This window comes from Arachis hypogaea, chromosome 15 (genome assembly GCF_003086295.3).
Source record: "Arachis hypogaea cultivar Tifrunner chromosome 15, arahy.Tifrunner.gnm2.J5K5, whole genome shotgun sequence".
Classification (NCBI taxonomy): domain Eukaryota; kingdom Viridiplantae; phylum Streptophyta; class Magnoliopsida; order Fabales; family Fabaceae; genus Arachis; species Arachis hypogaea.
The window spans coordinates 45026077-45033203 of record NC_092050.1 but is presented as its reverse complement, the minus strand read 5'-3'; positions in this window follow the sequence as shown (position 1 = coordinate 45033203).

Below are 7127 nucleotides of genomic sequence, written 5' to 3'. Positions count from 1 at the left end.
CTCGTTGGCAATCTTAAGTGATTGAATTCCAATTCCTTGGTAATTCAATCTCTCAAATCAGATCAATAGCCAATTCCTTGGTCTAATTGCTCATGAGAAGAGATGAAGTGTGGTCACTGATTATACCACATGTATTTCCAAATCAAAGTATTGGGAGAATTATATGTCACCATATCCGTCCAAACCCCAATTTGGTCCAACATGAGAAAGCAATTCTAGCATGATCTCTTCATTCCTCTTCCAAGGTTCAGAAGAGATCCAAGTATGAATAGCTTCTTTTCCAAGATAACTACTCAATTGGATAAAGATTGAAAGCTTTCTAGTAAAATCAAGAGAAAAGAGAGAAGAAGGATAATGAAAACTATTATTGATCCATCAAATTACAACAGAGCTCTCTAACCCAATGAAAGGGGTTTAGTTGTTCATAGCTCTGGGAATGAAAAGCATAGATGGAGAGTACATTCTGAGAATTAAACTAAAAGTTGTAGAGAAAGTAAAATACAGAGAGTAATTCTAATAATGCAAAAAGCTCCTTTATAGTTCAAAGCTCTCCCTATTTATATTATTCGTCTGATCTTCTAGTTGGCTCTTCAAGTCTTGGATATGGGCCTTTGGATCTTGAGTTGAAGTAGTTATCTTCTTCAGTGGGCTTAGCTTTACTTGCAGAGAGAAAGTGTGAAGTAGGCAGGGATTCTGGCTTAGGACGTTAGTGGCGTTAACGTTAAGTGAAAGTGTGGGTTTGAGAACGTTAGTGACAATCATCTTTTTCACTAACGTCCTAACCCAAGGATGCTCCACGTTAACTTCAACGTTAGTGGCATCAACGTGACTACTAACGTTGCCTCTTGGTCCTTCGCACACGTTATTGGGACTTACCTTTTCCAATAACGTTGAGAATCCTCCTTTCTCCCTACTTAACGTGACCTTTAACGTAAGCTTGCCACATCTTCGAGAACGTTAGTGACACTTACCTTTGTCACTAACGTTCCAAAATGCCCCTACTTCCCACGTTAGAGTTCACGTTAACTAGGTTAACGTGGCTTCTAACGTGGTATTGCTAGCCATCTCCAACGTTAGTGACAAAGGTGAGTGTCACTAACGTTGACTCATCATCCCTTTTACTCACGTTAGCTTCCACGTTAATATTGTTAACGTGGGAGTTAACGTGGCTCATAGTGGCTCATCCCAACGTTAGTGACAAAGGTGAGTGTCACTAACGTTGGCGATTCTTTGCTCCCTCCACGTTAACTGAGTTAACGTGGCAACTAACGTGGCTCAAAGTGGCTTAGCTCAACGTTAGTGACAAAGGTGAGTGTCACTAACGTTGGTCATTCTTTTGTTTCCCCACGTTAGAGTCCACGTTAAATGAGTTAACGTGGCTCTTAACGTGGCCAATATGAGCTTGGTCCAACGTTAGTGACAAAGGTGAGTGTCACTAACGTTGGCTTCATTTTCTTCTTCCACGTTAACTACCACGTTAATGTAGTTAACGTGGCAATTAACGTGGGCTATGATGGCTTCGAGGACGTTATTGGCGATTACTTTTCTCATTAACGTTGCAAGCTAGCTCCCCTTCCACGTTAGAGGTCACGTTAGTTAGACTAACGTGGCTGCTAACATGGTTCTTCCTTGCTTCCTTTGTCCTGAAATCAAGCAATAAAGTGCATCAAAGTTCTAGTCCAAGTTATGAGACATGCATCATCCAATTTGTCATTCAATTCATGCATAATTCTCATGAATTCATATAAAAATCACAATGTTAGCTTGAATCAAGATGTAAGTGAAATTCTACCCAAAACTTGCTTATTTCTTAAGAAAGTGCATGAAACTACCCTAAAACCATAAAAAAAATGTCAGTAAAACTGGCCAAAATGCCCTGGCATCACAACACCAAACTTAAAGCTTGCTTGTCCCTAAGCAAGCACTGGAACAAGAGAATGATGAATGAAATGACAAGATGAATGAATTATTATTGTGGAAGTCATATTCTTGGTTTTATGGGGTTTCATGCATAGCAACTTAGGTTCATTCCTTTACTGGCTTTCAGACCTTTATCATGCCTTGGAATACTCACTTGATTGCACCCTTTGAGACTTTTATTTATTGATCCCTTTGTCTTTCCAAGATTCATTTCTTCCTTAGGCTAAGTGTTCTGTGAGGGGGCGACTCTTTAAGATAAGTTTTCAGCCAACACTCCCGAACCAGTTGGTTCAAGGTGCTAGGTGTTGAAACACCCCTAAGGACTTACTCCCTCAAGTCTCTCTCCCCCATACATGCACACCACAGGCACATGGTTTGTTATTTTCTTCCCTTGAGGTCTTGGTGTTTAGCACCTCTTTGGGTTACTAAATGTTCTGTAGCAAGGTTGCTCTTGATAGTGGATTTTCAGTTGATAATCCCGGGTTAGTTAACCCAAGTTACCAAGTGATGAAGCACTCCTAAGAACTTATTCATCCAAGTAGATCCTTGGTACAAGAGCACCACAGACACATCCCTCAAGATTCAAGCCCTTGGTGCCTAGCCTTATTCTTTATTAACTTTTCTTTCTTTTTCAACTCTTATTGTTATTTTCTTTTTTCTTATTAGGATCTTATTATTTAGCTAGTCTCATGGGGTGTGTTTCAAGCATATGATTTAGGACAGATAATTGCCTTCCTACCTTGTTGGTGAACCAACTTAGCTAAGTGATTACTACACCACAAATCTAAGAACTTACTCCACAAATTAAACTTCACTCTGGTCTTTCATAACATCTCTTTTTATTTAGCTTAAAAAGGACAAGCATACAATAAGCAAGATGGAATTGAAAATAGGCAATTTGACTAGCAATCATAGACCTAAGCAAGGAGAATGCTAAAAACAAAATTGAAAATTCTAAACTACCTTGGAATCATGTTCTATTTCATACATGATTTTCCTTATTTAAAACTTGAAAAAGATGGGACAGTGAGGGAACTCCACCACCTTTTAATCATGGGGTTGTCCATGCTCTCCTTCTTGCTTGTCCTCTTTGCGTCCACTTGTGCTTCCTTGTATCCGTGCTAGTCTGGCTCTTTTCCAGTCTTCAAGTGCCTTCCTTACTAATTCATGACTCTTCTCCACCCTTTCTCTTTCTTCTCGTGCTAACTCATCCTTCACTTCATCATATTTTGTGATTCCCGGATGTACTATAGGTATCTGTCTGACTAAGTATCCGAGCCTAGCTAGCATGTTTACATGATTTCCACTTTCACTCATGTAAACCCCTTCAGAGAATGCCCTGTGCTCGTCAAAGAGTTCTGCTTGTTCTATTTGTTTTCGATGCATCTCATGTATGTGTGAACCTTGATGTGCTTGGATGTTGATTAGCTTCTGGATAGATTCTTGTTGTTCATTTTGCCTTTGTTCTATCCTGTGGAAGGATTCACCCCATTGTTTTCCTTGTTCTAATTGCTGCTCCATCATTTGCTTCTGCCACTCCCCTTGTTGATTCATCCATCTCGAGAGCGATTCCTCTTGAGTTGGAATGTTAACTCAGACAGTATCTTTTTGAGTTCATGTTAGTGTGGCTAACGTGACCTTTAACGTAGGCTTGCAACATCTTCGAGAATGTTAGTGACACTTACCTTTGTCACTAACATTCCAAAATGCCCCTACTTCCCACGTTAGAGTTCACGTTAACTAGGTTAATGATGAGCGGATATTTTATACATTTTTTGGGGTTAATTTCATATAGTTTTTAGTATGTTTTAGTTAGTTTTTAGTTTATTTTCATTAGTTTCTAGGCAAAATTCATATTTCTGGACTTTACTATGATTTTGTGTGTTTTTTTGTAATTTCAAGTATTTTCTGGCTGAAATTGAGGGAGCTGAGCAAAAATCTGATTCAGGCTGAAAAAGGACTGCTGATGCTGTTGAATCCTGACCTCTCTGCACTCGGAATGGAATTTTCGGAGCTACAGGAGTCCAATTGACGCGCTTCTAATTGCGTTGGAAAGTAGACATCCAGGGCTTTCCAGCAATATATATTAGTCCATACTTTACTCAATGATAGACGACGTAAACTGGCGTTCAACGCCAGTTCCATGTTGCAGTCTGGCGTCCAGCGCCAGAAACACGTTACAAGTTGGAGTTCAACGCCAGAAACAGGTTACAGCCTGGCGTTGAATGCCCAAAACAGCCCAGGCACGTGAGAAGCTTTAGTCTTAGCCCCAGCACACACAAGTGGGCCCCAGAAGTGGATTTCTGTACTATCTATCATAGTTTACTCATTTTCTGTAAACCTAGGTTACTAGTTTAGTATTTAAACAACTTTTAGAGATTTATTTTAGGTATCTCATGACATTTTTTAGATCTGAACTTTGTAATCTCTGACGGCATGAGTCTCTAAACTCCATTGTTGGGGGTGAGGAGCTCTGCTGTGTTTTGATGAATTAATGCAACTATTTCTGTTTTCTATTCAAACATGCGTGTTCCTATCTAAGATATTCATTTGCGCTTAATTATAGAGAAGGTGATGATCCGTGACACTCATCACCTTCCTTAATCCATGAACGTGTGTCTGACAACCACCTCTGTTCTACATCAGATTGAATGAGTATCTCTTAGATTTCTTAATCAGAATCTCCGTGGTATAAGCTAGAATCCATTGGCAGCATCCTTGAGAATCCGGAAAGTCTAAACCTTGTCTGTGGTATTCCGAGTAGGATTCTGGGATTGGATGACTATGATGAGCTTCAAACTCGCGAGTGCTGGGCGTAGTAACAAACGAAAAAGGATAGTAAATCCTATTCCGGTATGATCGAGAACCTACAGTTGATTAGCCGTGCGGTGACAGCGCACCTGGACCATTTTCACTGAGAGGAAGGATGGTAGCCATTGACAACAGTGATTCACCAACACACAGCTTGCCATAGAAGGGACGTGCGTGCGTGAAGAAGAAGATAGGGAGAAAGCAGAGATTCAAAAGACAAAGCATCTCCAAAACTCCAACATATTCTCATTTACTGCATAACAAGTAACCTTTAATTCATGCTCTCTTGTTCATTTGCAAGTCAATTGATAACCACAAATTAATATCCTGACTAAGAGTTGCAAGATAACCATAGCTTGCTTCAAACCAACAATCTCCGTGGGATCGACCCTTACTCACGTAAGGTATTACTTGGACGACCCAGTGCACTTGCTGGTTAGTTGTGCGGAATTACATAGTGTGAAGTAATTTTCGTGCACCAAGTTTTTGGCGCCGTTGCCGGGGATTGTTTGAGTTTGAACAACTGACGGTGAATCCTGTTGCTTAGATTAGGAAAATTTTGTCTTTTGGGTCAGAGTCTTTTATATTCTTTTCAAAAATTTTTCAAAAAATATTATTTTTCTGTATTAGTTTTTAGTTTTTCTTGTTCTGTTTCTTTTCTTGTTTTTCATGTGCCTTTTCAGAACATTAGTTTTCAAAAAAATATTTTTTCTTAGTTATTAAAAATACTTCTTCAAAACAAGTGTTACATTTATAGCTCAATTGGCTAGAGCATTGGTTTATGTTCTTGATGATTGGGCACCGGTTCTATAAAAAATCTTTTTCAAAAATAATTTTTCTTGATCTTGTGCCAAACCTTAAGTTTGGTGTTTTCTTGTTAATCTTTCTATAATTTTCGAAAATTTTAGTTTGGTTTTCTAAAAATTTTAAGTTTGGTGTTCTTTCTTCATGTTCTTGTGTTCTTGTGAGTCTTCAAAGTGTTCTTGAGTTTTCCTTGTGTCTTGATCTTAAAATTTTTAAGTTTGGTGTTCCTTGGTGTTTTTCCTCCAAAATTTTCGAAAACAAGGAGCATTAGATCTAAAAATTTTAAATCTTGTGATATCTTATTGTTTTTCTCTTTCCTCTTTAAATTCAAAAATATCTTTTCTCTCTATTTTAAAGCAAATTTTCGAAATTTACTTTTAAAATTCAGATTTTTTTTTCAAAATTTAAAATCTTTTTTTCAAATCATATCTTTTCCAATCAAATCCTTTCAATCTTATCTTTTTCAAAACTTCCCAACCAATTTTTTCTCTCTCTCCATTTTTCGAAAATCTTCACCCATTTTTATTTATTTTATTTTAATTTATTTTATTTTCAAAATAAATAAATAAATAAATAAATAAAAATATATTTTTTATTTTACATCATCTCCCTTTCTCCATCATGGATCTAAGTGGAAATGAACAGTCCAGAAGGACTCTGGGGTCATATGCTAACCCCACTACTGCTTCATATGGGAGTAGTATCAGTATACCCTCCATTGGAGTCAGTAGCTTTGAGTTGAATCCTCAGCTCATTATCATGGTGCAGCAAAGTTGCCAGTATTCCGGTCTTCCACAGGAAGAACCTACAGAGTTTCTGGCACAGTTTTTACAAATTGCTGACATAGTACATGATAAGGAAGTAGATCAGGATGTCTACAGATTATTACTTTTTCCATTTGCTGTAAAAGGCAAAGCTAAGAGGTGGTTAAATAACCAACCTAAGGCTAATATAAAGACATGGAAACAGCTGACAGAAAAATTTCTGAATCAATACTTTTCTCCAAAACGGATGACACAGCTAAGGCTGGACATCCAAGGCTTTAAATAAGGAGATAATGAATCTCTTTATGATGCCTGGGAGAGATACAGAGAGATGCTAAGAAAATGCCCCTCTGAAATGTTTTCAGAGTGGGTTCAGTTAGACATCTTCTATTATGGGCTTACAGAAAGGGCTCAGCTTTCTCTAGATTACTCAGCTGGTGGATCTATCCACATGAGAAAGACAATTGAAGAAGCTCAAGGGCTCATTGATACAGTTGCCAGAAATCAGCATCTGTACCTAAGCAGTGACCCTTCCATGAAAGAAGAGGCTAAAACAGTAACTGCTGAACTCAGTCCTGTAGAACAAGCTGCTGAATTCAATCAGCAATTGGATTTTCTAACAAAGCAGTTAGCCGAATTCAAGGATAGACTACAAGAGACAAGGATGGCTAATATAAATATGGAAGTACAATTAAAGCAAACAAAGCAGCAGCTGTCAAAATAAATAACAAAAGAATGCCAAGCAGTTCAATTAAGAAGTGGGAAGACATTAAATACCCCACCTCAAGGTAGCAGGAAGCCAAGAAATGAGCAAACTATCCAAAATCT